Here is a 17,359-nt window from a genome sequence, read left to right as displayed (position 1 = left end):
GCCAGCAGAGAACCTCGGCTGTTCGCAGGGAATTCTCAGCTGGCCAGCAACTCATGGTCCCTTCATCCACTTACAATATGGATCTTAGAACATAAATGTAACTGCAAACTACAAAGAAACAATGAATCGTCCTTGTGTGCTCTACCAGGAACACTACGGGTCAGAACTGACTACCAGAAGCGAAATTTGATGGTTACCCTCCTCATCTCACATCCAAAGCCAAGCACAGAAATTCACAATTCACAGTTCAAATTTCATCACAAAATTACCACCATCTTTGCTGCCACAGTCATCAGATATCGTCCTTTCCACTTGGTCTGATGCAATGCCCACCTTGATTCAGTGCTTACCTCCTCCCAGATACAGCTGTTTAGAACTCTGTATCCCCTATCATTGCAAGACGGAATTAACACGTGTGTATAGGCATGTTATAAATGCCATATCATATCATATCAAAAACAAGCCCTTTACCCCACTGGTTAGAGCTACACTGGTTACCTAACTAAACCCACATCACTTTTGAAACAGCTTGCATCACATATATCAACTGATAAGATAGCACAGTGGGTTGAGCGCTTGATGCTAAAATCTGTGTGTAATCTGCATTCCGCAGGCTCAAATCCTGGGAAGATCAACTCAGCCTTTCATCCTTCCGAGGTCAATAAATGAGTACCAACTTCAGTTGGGTGATATTGCATGTAAATATGTTCTATGTAGAGTATTTTGTCAAAAGCGATAAATAAATAAGACACCATTACATGGCTATGTCAACAATGTTTCATACTCCCTGTATGAAAAACCATCTCTGGAGACCTCTGGGTCAGTGGTGGCCAAAATAACACCAGATAAGACTTTTAGAATGACATACGATGCAAGTCAGAACGATCCCATCTCTCCTGCTACTCAGTAAGGCACAGAAGGCCGGTTTCTCTGTGCAATTTCTGTTTTATTCCGCATATTGTGTAGATCTCACTGTTTTTTTCCACATTTATACCTGAGGAAAATGCCAGACAAAATAGGGACAGTTTTTATGTTTGTGTAGTCATGTGATATTCCTTTTCCAGGCTCTTCCATAATGGTACTAACTGGATAAAAGATGGCAACAGATAGAAAATGGTGTTAGGTCCTATGCATACGGTGCAGTACCCGGTCAACTCCCACACACATGCCACAACTGATGACTTTTCCCATGCTTAGGTTAAACGGGACTTCAGTGCAAGGAACACATTTAAGGAACACCCATTGCTTCCAACGCTAGTGTCAGAAGGCACACGACAGCTCAGAAGAAACAATGACAGGTTCTATACAGCACACAGGTGATGTTACTGCATAATAGAGCTAGCTCAAAGAGTTTCAAGGAGGGTGTTTTTTGTGGAGTGTAACGTAGCCGATTGGAATAGCCACAGGACTTAGCTTGGCGATGGATGAAAAATGGGGTTGGTAACATCAATAAAAACCCACCAGCTCTGTGTACCTCCTAACATCCCATCCCCATGTTGTCTGTACTACAATGCTATAGTTTCACGTTATAAGAGGCACTAAAGCAACACTTGATAGCCAAAACCTAAAATGTGTCTTCTGAATGGCCAAGAAGGGGATCAGTATCGATGTACACATTAGCTTGTGGTGAATCACCTTCCAAACCTATGGAGCAAACGAAGTGCATCACCCCGGGCACTCCACATTGTGGACATTTGCCCTTTGATGAACCACATGGCGCTGCAGATACATTGTCCCATTTACGATAGCTACAATGGCTACCTTGTATTCCACACAGAGTGGTCATAATATGCATTCATTAATTAAAAAAACACACTCATTGCAGCCTTTGGGAATTAGCATCCTTCACTAGATAAATGCTCCTTTTTAGAAACATAAGACCCCTTTTATATAGCGAACATCCATATTTAAAATGCACTAATACAAAGTGTACAAATATAGGGCCTGAATCATGGATCATTTTCCTATGGGATTGCGCCATTATAAAACACTTCCATGGAATCAGAGTTTCTGAGGAGCTATCATCAATAACACTAACATTTCCACATGCACATCTCCAATGAAGTCAACTAACGTAGTTGAAGTTAACAATCATTTGTAAAGGCAATGGATTTTGTTTGCCATATGCCAAGTGCAAACTCAAATGGCCCACATTGTATAAGGCAGCATGTGCAGCCACTGCTATTATAAGCCTCACATGCCCAATAGATAATTAAATACATGCCTAGCCATACAGGGAATCACATAGGTGTCCTTTTCTCAGGCTCTCTAAATCTGCTTATAAACCTTCTTTTAATATATTATCACCCAGACCTGTCAACTAAAGTGGATGTGTGTGTGCTCCATGATCTCACTATTAACGTTTTAATTATCTGTGTGTTTGCAATGCCACAGAACCCTTCATAGCAACCCAAGACAGCAGCAGGCTGCTGATATATAAAACGAGAAGCGAGGGAGTGAAGGAAAGAGGAAAGTAATGTGACAAAAGCGAGGGAGTGAAGGAAAGAGGAAAGTAATGTGAAAAAGAAGAGTGTGACCGGACAGATACATGACAATTCATTTGAACCCCAAGGGTGTCTCTGCAGAGACTGAACATGTTCATAGAGATTTCAGTCTAATGAAAGAGAGCAGAGTGATTAACCAACTCATAACTTGCAAAGGTCCCGTGACCTTATGCCATAAATCCATGTTGCTGCACACAAAAGATATTATTGGTAGAAAGTTTTGAATCATTCCTAATCTTGGCAACCTGCCACACCATCCTTATTTCACCTGGCTGCGCCATTGCAGAAGTGGATCAACCTTAGGCACATCAGTCAGACACTGCCACCAATGAGAGCGGCCCAGCCCGAAGTGCTAGACCACACCCCCTCTGCATGGAGAGGCAAGCAACTCCAGCCTCGTTTGGCATTTATCAGGGAGGTGCAGCTTGGCTCCTATGCTGCGACAAGTGTCATATGCTTTGTCACATAGAGAGGGAAATGATAGCCTTAAAAAGTGATGGGTAGACGGTTTTGAATTGATCTTAACTAATGGGAGAGCTCTGGGCCACATTCCACAGCACGCGATTTTAGTCCATTTGGCCCGTTGCAGCAAGGGTTCAGCCGTATGCAAATCACTCTGGAACTGCCATCAGTGGGAGCAGCCCAGCTTTTACTTTTTAGCTGAGGCTATTAGGTGGCTCTCCAGCGCCACCTATAATGGGCCAAAACTATTGGATTAGAGCACATGTAGGGAACAATGGCATAGGTGGAGGGGCACAAAGCTTGTAGCTGTCCTCTGGTTATTTGCCCACCCGCTGACTGTCCATGTCCATGCTAATGCCTATGGCCATTCCCACCCAGTCCCTGCCCCTCCCCAGCCAAAACACTTAATCGTGGGCACTTTTCGAGCTAGCTTTTTTAAGCCTTATCATCAAATGAAATAGTCTTCTCTGAGTTAAATAACTTATCTAGAGCAGTACTGGCGCTACTGGTGTAATACAAATGGCTTTTAAGCAGGTCTTCCTTCAGCCACTCGATTTATAAGTACTATGCTTGTACGTCACTGAAATTCTGCACAAGCACTGGCAAAGCCAACAGTATTAGGCATTCTACAGGCCTAACTATTAGCTGCCCAAGTACTCGCACCATTTTGTACCCGGCTACCATTAACAGCCAGTTAATTCCACTCTGGAAGTGCCTTTGTCATGCCTACACAAAATCCCAAACTGTTGGCATTGCCAATGCTTGTTTTAGTTATAGTTTGTCTGCCATTGTGAGCAAAGCCCAGATGCAGGTCCCTTGCTCACTGCACCACAGGGAACCAATCAGCACCTGAATGATGCAGTCCAATAAGGCGGAAAGATGCATGTGGCTACTTATGATTCAGTCCAGAGGAGATGTTGCCTAGCACATTCGTGTTGCACAGAAGACCTTAAGAGATGGGAACATCTTTCGATTTTTAGTCCATAGACTAACATTTGTAAATCGACTGCATGTCTAAATAGTCTATTCTATGGCATGTTTCCCATCCAGGAGCGTGCATTTTAGCTCACCGTACCATACCCATTTGCACAACAGTTATGTCCTGCCGACAATGAAAGTCCAGCACCGAAATGCAACGTATTTGCGACGTCATGCTTAAATGCTGTCAAAGTTGAAGCCCTGGTCTGATGCAGCCTGGGCTTGTTGTGTTTGTGCAGCAACTTAATGCCGTTGTTAAGTGTTACATGTTTGATGCTGCAATTGGCAGTTTGTGACGTGAATTAAGTATCAATAAAAGGAAAATATACTTCCCCTTGCATAATTTTGAATGCACCCTCATACTGCCATACCCTCTAGTGGCCATTACATGGATACAAAGATCTCATCTCACCCAAATAATCACTCCTTCCCCGGGCCTTCTCACCCTCCTTGCTCTTCCCCACAAGGACATGGGGACAGCTATTTTTGGATGCCGCATGAATATTTAAAACGTACACCTCTATAGCCAAAACAACAGGTACTGTACCCTCAATGAAATAATTCATCGTGCACTGTGACTTTGGATAGAAGTCAGGTCTTTTTGACATTCTAGTTGCAGTGCAGTGCTCCCAGCACTGCGCTCCATAGCGCCACGCTTCAACTAGAATGTTATTTTCTGTTAGCCCCCACTGCGTGGAACACTAGAACAGCTTCCTGGTTTCCTGTCTGTGTAGTGGAGCCTGGAGTTTTGTGTGCAGTTGTGCAGTTGTGCTGTATGTTCATGATGTATGCATGCAAGGGTGTGTATTGCCGCTGACGACGGGAAAGACCCAAAGAAAATGGAGAAGGCAGCATTGTAACCGCTGCGGAGTCCTCAAGACAACTTGTTCCCCTCCCCCTGGAAAAGGGGAGGGTGCAGGGGCGGAACGGCGCCAAAAAAACCCAAAGCCTGCGAAGGGCAAAACAAAGGAAAGGGGCGGGGCGAGCCTCTTTATAAGCAGCAGGGTCCGACTGCAGAAACATCTCCCTCTTGCAGTGGGACCCTGCTGACTCGCCGTGAGGAAGGAAGAATTTTGTTTTCATTGGATCTCGGCTGGACGGAGTACTACCACAGTACTGATCACGTTGGGAGCAGCTCGCAGCAGCAACGTAGAGGACCAGCACGAGCGACGGGGTCTTACAGCACGGCATCGGGTGCCGGGAGCCTCGTTACAAGACCGTCACAAGACTCGTCACAAAGACCGGAAGGAAGAGGTGGGGAACAGGAAGCCGGCTGAAGAGAGAAGGCCGGCAAGGAGAGGAGCCGCTAGTATGGTCTGAGGCCGTAGCCCCGTACAGAGGTCCCTGACTGCCCGAGTGGCATCCATAGGCGGCTGCTGTGGGAACCTCACCGCAGGTGCCGGCACGCTCGGCTGCTGCCGCAGCGCCGCTTGAAGGAGCCGGACGGACTAAGAGGGCATCCGCAAGCTTGCACCGCGCCGAGTGCACTTGCCGCACCTGTGTTCGGAGCCGCAGTCCCCATCGGAAGGACCCGGACGCAAGCGGGCTTCCAGAGGGCGGGCCGCAGGGACTTGCTCCGCTTTGCTCACTGCACACCAAGCCACAACAAGTGCAGCAGCGGGAGGGAGCGAGCAAGGAAGGGAGGTGCCGGCACAGAGCCAAGACCTTTCATAGGGCCGGAGACGCTTTCCTGGAACAGCGGGCAAGTGGCAAAGGGCGCGAAAAGCACAGAAAGGCCTGTGGCAAGCAGACAGCCGGCTGAAGGGCGCCAAGGGGCAAGAGGAGACAGTGAGCCACGGGGAACAGCAACAGGCTTCACGAGGGGGAAAGGAAGCGGACAGCGGGCCCAGCAGTATATCCACAAGCAATGGATCTGGCAGCCTTTCTGGAGATGGCCAGGGTAGCAGCGGCGACACATGGGCTGGATTGGATGACAACTATGGTGGCCCAACTGGGCCAAGAATGGCTCGGGCGCAGCCAGGTGGTAGATAACTCACCACTCTTGTTTCAGGACAGCACCAGTGAGGCAACAGTGGTCGAGGTGGAGATCCACAGCGTGGAAGAGGGCGAGGAAGAAGAGGTCCAGGTGAAGAAAAGAAAGAGGACAATGACGGCAAAGGCCAAAGCAAACAAAGAACAGGCCAGCAGCACCAATAGGCCACAACAGAAGGGGAGGGCGCAGGAGGATGTGGCCTTAACGGCTCCTACACCTGCTGAGGCTCCAGAGAACCGTGTGAGCCCACCCAGCCCTCCTGCAACCAGAACAGTGGACGTAGCTGGGGCAGGAACCACATCCCTGGAGATGGTGAAAGGTATGGTGATGGAATGCATGCAAGCATGGGGAAAAAATTGGCAAGTGCCAAATGTAATTATTAATAATGGTATGATGGAAGGGATGGTCAATAGTGTGGGAGCAATGTCGCAGCAAGGGGCACCCCAGGGCTTTGGGGGGCCACTGGGCGGAAGCGGGGGTCAAGCACGGTCCCCAGTAGGGGGGATTAGTCAGTTGCCTCAAAGAAGCGGGATCCCACCCGGGGGTTATTTATCAGTCGGCTTGCCTAGCGTGGGTCCACCGGGGTGGGGGCAGTCAACAGTCACAGATGGCGCCGCAGCAGGGTCACCAAAGGGACAGGAGTGGTGGAGTCAAGGGCTGGGGGCACCTAACACCACTGGGATGGCACAACTGCCGGTGCCGGTGGCCCCTGCAAGTGCGCAAGCGGGCCAGGGTGGTTGGGGGCTGGGACCTGAGGCTGGCTTGTTAGGGGTTCAGAGTACAGAACAGCTTACAGCAGCAGGCCCGAGCAGCTTTGGACCAGGGGGATCCTGGGGGCAGGCGACTCAGAATGATATGATATGATATCGCATTTGTAACGCGCCTATACACAAGTGTTTCAAGGCGCGACAAGACAGGGAGGGGGGAACAGGGGGAGGACAGACAACGATCCTACTAGGCCAGGTGTCATTCAGACCGCGCAAGTGCAGGGGTAGGGGGAAGGGAAAAGTGCAGTATAAGGTAAGTAGAATAGAAATAAATAGATAAATAAATAAATAGGGCCAGCTGGTGGCAAGTGCAAGGTAAGTGCAGACAAGTGCTGGGAAGGGGGGGCTGTAGGGATACAGAGAACAGTCCCGCAGTGCAGGGGTTGCCAGGGAGGCAGTGCAAGTGGAGAGTGGCTGGGCCCAGGACCGAGGTCGGTGAGAGTGGCCAAGTTTCAGATTCAGTGCAGAATTTAGTGAAGAATTAGCAGGGGAGAGGGAGAGAGAAAGCAGAAGCAAAGAGGAAGGTTTGGAGGTGCTTCCGGAACCGGAGATGGTTCTCCTCAAGTTTCAAGTAGGCCAATACCAGGGTTTGCTCCCATGAGGGCGACAGTGAATTCTTTGGTATGGCATATCCCATGGGCAGTCAAAGAAAGGTTGTGGAGGAAAGAATTTATAGAAATCTTCGAATTGTTGGGGATTGTTCCCGTGGGAGGAGGGCTGAACGAGCTGTCCGAGAAGGAGAAGGAAAATAGGGACAGGGAGAGCGCCAAGGTGGAGCACTCCATTAACAATTGGCTCGAAGCATATAGGATGTACATGTCAGTAATGTTGGAAAGGTATCCACAGGATGCGCTATGAGCACTATGTGCATGACTTGTATCAGAAATATGGCGGTGATGGGTGGTTGGACTATGACAGGGGATTCACGCTAAAAATGCAAATATGGCCAGCAATGTCGTGGGATGAGTTGGATGTCGGAGGATACATCGACAAGGTGGTACCCTCCAGGGAGCCAGAGGACAAGCCATGAGGGGAGAGGTCCCGGGCAGGGAGGGGCAGAGAAGGATACACACAGCGGGGGAGGGGGTCCTTTCGCAGGCCCTCCTCCTGGGTGTATCGGGCAGCAGCCCACCAGGGGGAGCAAGAGAATTGCTGGAGGTTTGTAGAAGGGTAATGTTCGTATGGGAAAGCATGCAGGTACAAGCACCAAAGGGGAGGCGGCGCGGGTCCCCGCAGACCCTCCCCAGGCGAGGCTAAACACAAAGACGGTAGCAAACCAAAGGAGAAAGCAAATAGCGATTGAAGTACCAGCGAAGCATTGCAATGTGGAGGAAACTGTGAGCGACAAAAGTGTGATTAAATGGAACTTACCCACGCCAGTGAATCTGCTTGCCATGACTCCTTTTCTGAATGTATATCACAATAAGGTTGATACAAGGTTGTTGTGGCAGGGGTTCAGGTGGGGTTTTCAGATTCCGGGGGCGGGTAACCAGGTGGGGAAAGAGACGCCAACTTACGGTCAGCAATGGAGAAACCAGAGGTGGTGCAGAGGAAGGTGGAAAAGGAATTGAGCCTAGGAAGAGTGGCAGGACCATTCCCTGCGCCACCCATGGACAATTTGGTCGTATCACCGCTAGGGCTGGTACCAAAGAAGGAGGAAGGCCGGTTCCGCCTAATCCACCACCTCTCCTTCCCCGAGGGTCAGTCAGTGAATGATGGCATACCGGAAGAATTGTGCAGGGTACAGTACGCCTCACTGGAGGATGCGGTACAGATGGTGAAAGCAGCAGGGGAGGGGGCTCTGTTGGGGAAAGCAGACATAGAGTCAGCATTTCGATAGTTGCCAATTCACAAAGACAGTTATCATTTGCTGGGTTTCAAGGTGGGCAACGACTACTATTACGACAGATGTTTACCAATGGGCTGCGCTATCTGGTGCGCCTGTTTTGAAGCTTTCAGCACCTTAATGGAGTTTACAGTGAGGCAAAAATCAATGGAAGGGGGAATTTTGCATTACTTGGATGATTTCCTCTTCATTGGTAGAAAGGGGACGGAGGAATGCAGGGCTCTCATGGATGAATTTCAGGGGATGATGGGACATTTGGGGGTGCCTTTGGCGCCAGGGAAGACAATGGGTCCTGCCACTACATTTACATTTCTGGGGATTGAGATTGATTCAATAAAAGGCGAGTGTAGGCTCCCACAGGACAAGGTACAGAAGGTACAGGTCATGATACGAGGCCTAGTGGGAAAAAGCAAAGCAACCCTAAAGGAGTTGCAGTGTCTGGCGGGAAACCTCAAGTTTGCGGGGAGAGTAATAGCATTGGGCAGGCTGTTTGCCAGAAGTGTGGAACTGAAAATGGTAGGTTTACAACACGCCTCTCAGCACGTACGGTTAGGTAATGAGGTAAAGGAGGATCTCAGGATGTGGGATACTTTCTTATCGGAGTCAAATGGGGTGGCAATCTGGAGGGCTGACTGGGCAAACGTTTTACCGATTCCTCAGGGTCCCTAGGTTTTGGTGCAATCCTGGGTGACAGATGGTGTGGCAAGGCATGGCCACTTGAATGGCACAGGGAAGGTGTCACAAAGGACATTACGCTGTTGGAGCTATTCCCCATAGTAGTGGCATTCAAGTTGTGGGGGGAACTCCTAGAGAACAAAAAGGTTGCCTTATGGTCGGACAACTTGGCAGTGGTCCAGATTATCAACACGGGGTCATCCAGCAACCTAAGGGTGCTAAGGCTACTCAGGGAACTTACCAAAAGTTTGCTAGCATTGAACATCGAAGTCAGGGCACAGCACATTCCTGGTGTAAAAAATACAGCCGCTGATTCTCTGTCTCGTTTACAGTGGGGCAGGTTCCGGGAAAGCTGTCCCGAAGCAAGGAAGGAAATGGCCCCGTTCGAGGAGCAGTGGTGGCGGATGATTGGGGGGATTTGAGCTCCCTGGTAGAGACAGAACTGGCACCAGGTACAGCTAAGAGGTACAGGGCATGTTGGGAACGTTTTATGCAATTCCAAGAAGAGGTGCGACCAGGCGACCAGGGGGAGAAACCGGTGCGGGCCTTTGTGGGCTGGTGCTGGAAGAAGGGGAGGACCCGGGCATGGGTGTCATACCACTTGGCGGCCATAGCACACTACGCCAAACTTAAAGGGTAGAAGGACCCCACCAAGAAACACTACATCGCACTGGCCATGAGAGGATGGGCGAAGCAAATAGTACCAAAGCCGGATGAGAGGTGGCCAATTGATATTTTAAAACTACATGGGTTCATTAAATGTCTGGGCATTGTGTGTAACGGCGAGGCTGAGAGGGTACTGTTCACGGCTGCCTTTACAGTGGCATTCTTTGGGGCTCTTAGGGTCAGCGAGCTGGTGCCAGAGAATAAAGATGGCAAGGGGAGCGGGTTTTTATGGTTGAGGGACATACAGGTGAGCAGCTCCCAAGTGGTCATCTATGTGAGAAGGTCAAAGACTGATCAGAAGGGGAAAGGGGTGGCATTGACGCTACAAGCCATCTAAACAAGCAGAGCATGCCCAGTGGAGGCGTTGGCCAACTTCCTCCAGCAGCGGCAGTTGTCAGAGACAGAGGCACCATGGCTCTTGCACAGGGACGGGTCCGCATTAAGCCGCTTCCAGTTTAGGAAGGTGATGGGTCAGGGCCTGGCCAAGATGGGGGTAACGGGGGGCTGGTTTGGGACACATTCATTTCAAATAGGGGCCGCCACCTCCGCGGCAGCCTTGGGATTGGGGGCAGAGGACATCAAGAGTTTGGGAAGATGGTCTTCGGGGTGCTACAAAAGAAATGTCAGGCCAGAAAAAATGTGAGTTAACCATGCCGTTCCCTCCACTTCTCATTCCCAGCATTACAAGGAAAGAGAAAACGCACCATGTGGGTAGTAGGGCACTCGTTCATCTCAAGGGCCAAGGCGAGCTGGAATCGGCAGCAAGAGGAACTGACAGCTGGCGAGTTCCGTATTGAGTGGCACGATGTGCCGGGGATGAAATGGGCACAGCTGCAGGGGCTTTTACGGAAATTGCTGGGTAGGCAGCAGAAGCCAGAGGGGCTGGTGATCCACTTGGGAGGGAACGATTTGACCAGCCTGGGGAGGGGGGTTTTGTTGATGGATATTACGCTCTCGTTACAGGAGATCTCGGCACAGTTGGGAGAGACGGAGATTGTGTGGTCAGAGGTCATTGCCAGGGCAGAATGGAGGGGGGCCGAGAACCATCCGGCAGTCGAGAAATCGAGGAGAAAACTAAATGGGGCTGTGGCAAAATTCTGAAGGGGCAGAGGCTTCCATCAAATCAGGCATGGCCTGATCAACGGGAAAACGCCTGAATACTTTCTGAAGGATGGGGTGCACCTATTTGCAATGGGAATGGAGCTTTTTTTCTGGAACATTTGTACCAAATTGCTGGAGTTATGAAAAGGAGACAGGAAGAAGGGGAGCCACGGTTGGCGGGAACCCACCTAGTGGCGTGGCGGTGTTTGGGCGACCAAGCACAAATGATAGACTCCGGATGAGCCAGAAGGAAACCGGAATGGGAAGTCGCTCTTCCGGACCAGCGCCTCTTGGGGGTCTAACGGCGGGGGCGTCTGGTGGTAACAAACTAAGGCTCAGCTTACCCCAAAAAAGAAACGGAGCTCTCCCCACCCTCGGACACCTGCATGGGCAGGATAGGCTCAGGTACAAAGGGTCGGGGGAGTTGGGGAGAATTCTCTGTTTAGGCTGAATTTCCTAACCTAGTGAGTCCCCCAGCAGCTTTGCTGGATTTCTGGAGTTTGTTTTTTCCATCCTGCCAAGAGTGAGACTCTTTTTCTCCCACTCTTGGACATGAATGTGGTTAATTCCTTTGAATATCAATGTGTTCTATGGGGTCTTTTACTCCATAGGGTCTCATATGTTTTACTATGTGTGTTACACCGCACACTCCGTGCTGTAACACTGGGGTGTCCTAGAGGATCCCCACCATAGACTCCATACCCTGGGACTGACTACTGTCTCCCAGGGCATGTAAAGTCACCATTGGCTTTACTAGACCTAAATTTACTAACAGAACTAGTACAAACCATCCTATTGTGGACGTACTAGTAGGGGTAATTCGATTACCCCTGGGTCTGTTATTCGAGGGGGCACTGTCCCCTCCCCCCTCGTCGAGTTTTGGCTGGTGGCAGTGGAAACTACTTCTTATATTCGACCCCGAATATAATTCTATGGGATTCTTCCCATTGTTGGAGGCTAATACTTTTTCCTGTTAGTCTCTAACATATCGCCGGTTTATTTGTCTTAAATAAATCTATTGGTTGGTATTTTCTGCCAGAACTCGGTTTTTAAAATGGCGTCTGTGTTCGTCTCTGTAACTCCGAACCAAAGGGAGAGCCCTTTGTTCCACTTTTGGCGGGCTTCTACACAGAAGCCCTCCAAAGTGGTGCCATTCTGTCTGGGTACCACAGGGGGTGTGGGAGGGGGTTTAGGCACCCTGGACTGAGTTGCCTTGCCAACTCAAGTCGCACTCTGGTGTGATTGGCCCAAGTGGTGAGCCACCCTGCTCACCACTTAGCGTGTTTTGATTGACAGCTAGGCTGAATGAATGTGGGTTTCCTGCTTAAAAGCATGGCTTTTTGTGACTGGATCTTCAGAAGTCGCCACAGGACCTAAGAATCCGACGAGGGTAAAGCTGAGCCGACCTGCAACGATGACACCTCCGGTGGAGCCCTGCTGAACCGTCTCACCACTTCCCAACAACAGAGGAGATCTCCCGGCTGGAGAGTCTTCTTCCCCTAACTGGTGGGAACAACCAGTCCCTTCGCTTTTTCTTTGCTTCCAGGGCGTAGTGGTCGAATTGCCCGTGCTGAGCACCCCGGCAACCGGATAGCCACTAGCCCGTACCGCGACCAAAAGGTGGTGCCTTGTGACGGAGCACTCCGTGGCTGGTCTCTTCCCTGGTGGTGCAACGATCTTCAACTTTCCTTCGATGACGAGATCATCTCATCTTTTGGCAAAGCCCCGACTTGCATCCACCACCAGGAACAACTGCCCCCGCCGGAGCTGTCTCTCCACATACAAGGTACCATGTCCGCTTGGCTTCCCTTGTGACGGTTAGCGTGAGGTGTCTTAATCCTTGCCTCTCCATCGGGTCGCCTCCAGACCTTCTTAACTTTTTGTTCTAAACTGGTCCAACCTTTCTGTGACAATTTGCAACAAAGACTCGAATTGCATTTCCACTGTGATACTATTGGGACATAGCGCCTTGCCTCTCTCCGAGTGGGCCTGGCCTCTGAACTTTGTGATCTACAGTAGATCCTGCCGTACTTGCCTTGCATTGTTTCGTAAAAGTGTTGGTACCGAGTTGGTTTCATACCCTGCCTTTTCTCTCCCCTCCTAACGAATACTAGAGTGCAATCTAGGTTAAAGCATTCACCTCTGTCTGCAAATAAGTGGTGCCAATGAACCTAGACTTGTCGACATATTGTTAGAGGATTGAGATACTCCTAGTAATTGTAATTTAAGTTGTTTGCCGTATTAGTGCCAGAGTGTTTTTCATAGATGTGTTGTTATAAATAAATACCTATATATCTTTACACCCAAGCTCTGTTCCGTGTCTGCTTGTTCTACTGTGTAAATTGCCCTATGTTGTATACTCCACATACTGCCTAACTCTTCTTGAGGGAAGTCTGACTGCTCAGCCACAGCTACCAAGTGAATCTGTGTGGTACAGACTGCTACCAAGTGGGTTTACTGCCAAACACCTGTAGGCCTAAACCTTTTGCAGTGGTCCCAGAGGGAACTACACAGGTTTCCGCTTAACAGGGGCCTATTATGGAAACTATACAAAGGTATAGGGGGAAGCAGGTGAGAACCGGCACGGAGCAAGCGCCACACTTGCAGACTGAAGTTCACAAATGTGTACATTAAATTCTGTGTTATAAAATAAAACTTCGGCCAAGTTTGCCATTTGAAATTCTGTGTCAGGCCAATTCTTTGCTTGGAAAAGAATCAAAGCGCAGCGAAAGAACTTGCGCAAATGACTAATTGGCAAGAAAGGCAAATGGACAAATGCAGGGGTTATGCTGCTGACGACGGGAAAGACCCAAAGAAAATGGAGGAGGCAGCATTGTAACCGCTGCAGAGTCCTCAAGACCACTTGTTCCCATTCCCCCTGGGAAAGGTGAGGGTGCGGGGGCGGAACGGCGCCAAAAGACTGTGAATCCCGCAAAGGGCAAAACAAAGGATAGGGGCGGGCGAGCCTCTTTATAAGCAGCAGGGTCCGACTGCAGAAACATCTCGCTCTTGCAGTCGGACCCTGCTGACTCGCCGTGAGGAAGGAAGAATTTCGTTTTCCACCCACCCACCCACGAAAAGGGCAGGCAAGGAGGGTGACACCTGAACGTCGGTGTCGCAGGACGGTCAGGAAAGTGTAAGGCGGTGTTTGGGCGACCAAGCACAAATGATAGACTCTGGATGAGCCAGAAGAAAACCGGAATGGGTAGTCGCTCTTCCGGACCAGCGCCTCTTGGGGGCCTAACGGCGGGGGCGTCTGGTGGTAACAAACTAAGGCTCAGCTTCCCCCAAAAAAGAAACGGCGCTCTCCCCACCCTCGGCACCTGCATGGGCAGGATAGGCTCAGGTACAAAGGGTCGGGGGAGTTGGAGGCCTACTATGGAAAGAACTTGCGCAAATGACTAATTGGCAAGAAAGGCAAATGGACAAATGCAGGGGTTATGTAATGTGTGCAAATGGGTGAGCGAGTGTATGATGTATGTGGGTGGCTGGGTGTGCATGTGAATATTCTGGGAAGGCTCCGGAGGAGCTGAATTTGGCAGGCGGGGGTGAGGCGTGGGGTGCCATAATGGCACTGCCATTTTTTAATGAGCAGCCAATACATGATAGGGCAAGCGTGTGATGTGTCACTAGAATTGGCAGACTAGCCAATTAATAAGACACCATGCTTGATTTATCATAGATAAAGCAAATTCTTACTGTGGCATGATTTATTTGATAGATAAAGCATGGCATGTGTTAAAACTTGGCTAAACTGGCATTTTGGGGTAACCAGTCTAGCCCCTTCTTACTGTGGCATGGCTTGTTTTCTGGGCATCGATGATAAACCACGAATGTTATGTTTTATTACATGGCTAGACAAGCGTTTTAATGCAGCCAGTCCAGTTGTTTATAGTGGCATGGAATTTTATTCTGGTCCTACTATGTGCATGTGGGGGGTGTACCCAAAAATCTAACAGCTGGGAGACCTGGGGTCGGCACTGATTCATGCAGAGGCATCTCTGTGTACATGCATAAGTCCACTGAGACCCTGCTAATGATGTAACAATCCTGGCTGGCAGACACCTAGGGAAAAGCTCAAACTCAGCTGACAAATCTCCAGCAAAACATATATTTCCAGCTCAGAGATCTCCAAGGAGACAAACACCACCAGCTGGCTATTTCCTAAGATACACTCATTCCCAGCTGAGATATCTCTGCAGAGAACACATGAATGCAAAGAATTCTTCACAGAAACTAAAACATAGCAGAGCTGATGAGACATCTACTCAGGAGTGAGTCTATGTCAGTTTAAAAATGCGTTTTCTTGACGATGAAATCTCGAAAACGAGACAGATCCATATGTTTTCCTTGGTGCGTAAGTAAACTTTAAATTCGACTCAAAAAAAAAAAAAAAAAAAAAAATACTTTATTTCGACCAGTGTTAGCTCATAAAAGTCATAGAAATATACAGAAAAGATAATAACATGCATCATGTGATAAAACCAAGAATAAAATGTAAAACATACAAAGAGTAAAAAAAATGCACATTAAAAAAGGTAGGATAAAATTATACATTGCGGATACAGCTCATAAAACGGCCCTCTAGCGGCCAGGTGCGTGAGTCGCTTCCCCCATGCCAACAACAGAAAGTGCGAAGAAAAAAAGCTGGATGTGGTATTCAGCTAAGGTTGGTGCTCACGTGGTTACTCAGAGAACTGAGTTATTAGGGAACACTTTTTGTTAAAGGTATTGTAGGTATAAAAATGATTGATCAAAGAAGTTCTTAATTAATTGTTACGTCACAATTAGTTTATTCTTTTGTTGTAAAAGGATTTTCTTTTCATAGTATTTGCTCCTTATATCATTAATGAACAAGTATCCTAGCTGACTGAAAAGTTATGTAGTCATATATGCCTATGCATTTCGGAGCACCGCTCCTTCGTCGGGGCCTAAACCACATGTTCTGTCTACATTAGCAGCAACAAACCATCATTCAAATATCAGTTCAGATAAATAATTAAATGTGCATTCAAAAGCCAAAAATCATATACAGTGGCATTACATACCAATCAATCCGTAAGGTTACATGGTGAAATATGGGGAGAGAAGAAAGAAAAAGAAAGCACAAATTCACTTCAGTTGGAATTCTCTCTGTTACAAATATACACACTAAAATCTGTTTCTAAACAAATATATTGAAATGGGGAAAAAAGAAACATAAAAATCATGGTTCTCGTAAGAACTGTACCTGTTAGTCAACGCTTTGGTATCTAAAGAAATTGTTGAAAAAATGGGAAAGGACGAGTAATTATAGGTACATACGTGTATTTGAATTCCCAAATGCAAAAGCAGTGACTGCATGCACGTGGGATATTGTACCTGGTGTGTGGGCGCTTCTTGGGAGTCAAAAATAACTTCTCGCGTGACCTGTATAAAAGAATGTGTACATAACGGGGAATCAGTATGGCATTAAGTTGGTAGCTTGGTGTATGTTATCAGGATACTGTCTAGCTGCATTTCAAATGGTAGTGGAAATCGCTTACCATTTGTCACTGCTGCTCGCTTTCGCTTGCATCGGATGCGTCCTCTCGGGTGCTGTAAGCCCAGTGGGCGTTTACTTCCTTATTTGAGTAGTTACTATGGAGATCCCTGTGTGGCTTTGCGTGGTCACCGCAACGTGCGGACGTTGCTAAGCATTGCGTCCCGTATCCACATGGAGCCCGGGGAATGGGGAGTAACCTGCTTGGAATACACTATATTGAGCATCCGCTCCGTGTTAAATAAAACGTATGCAATTAAAGGGAAGATGTTTGCCCTTTCCTTCTTAAAGGTATGTTGTTTACTTACAAAATGAAAAATGAAAACGCGAGTGTGTTCATCTATTGGTAAACACTTGAATAATGTAGTTGTCTGCCTGCTGCTCTGCACAGCCATTTAAATGTGGATCAACAACGAGACAGTAGGTTTATTATCTGTTTCGCTTTCCTCATGATGATAGTAACCAAAGTAATATGTGAGTCACGTGTTTGCCCCAACCAGTATTTCTAGAATCTGAATGGTGGACCCCTATATGGACCCCTATGCCCTCCCATGTATGTGTATATACCTAATATTCCCAAAGGTATCACGAGTTCTTAATGGATCTACATAGACTAAGGTACAACAGAAAGTGCCCCATGCCAAAGAGCACACTAGGATCACCAGCCAGACAAAAGCGCAACACCAAAGATGCCCTATCAAAGTTAGAGAGCATAACTAAGGGTAGCAGTAACCTTTCATAAATAAAACTGGTGCCAGGAGGCATAAGAGAACATCTTAACACTACTATTATGTAGCTGGAAATGAACTCTGTGTGCCTTTGCTCCTGATGGCTATTTGCCTCAAT

General features: G+C 48.3%; 1 long non-coding RNA gene across 1 annotated transcript; it reads right to left on the bottom strand.

Annotated features, from left to right (window-relative positions):
• Nucleotides 1-15,438: 15,438 nt before the first annotated feature.
• LOC138565859 (uncharacterized) lies at nt 15,439-16,590 on the bottom strand. The gene is made up of 4 exons (XR_011301664.1): nt 16,518-16,590; nt 16,354-16,401; nt 16,223-16,244; nt 15,439-15,941 (listed from the first exon to the last, which is right to left on the bottom strand). It is a non-coding gene; the product is annotated as an uncharacterized lncRNA (long non-coding RNA).
• Nucleotides 16,591-17,359: the final 769 nt, after the last annotated feature.

Source organism: Ambystoma mexicanum, chromosome 2p (assembly GCF_040938575.1).
Source record: "Ambystoma mexicanum isolate Mex_15411 chromosome 2p, UKY_AmexF1_1, whole genome shotgun sequence".
Lineage (NCBI taxonomy): Eukaryota > Metazoa > Chordata > Amphibia > Caudata > Ambystomatidae > Ambystoma > Ambystoma mexicanum.
This window is presented reverse-complemented; position numbering and strand designations above follow the sequence as displayed.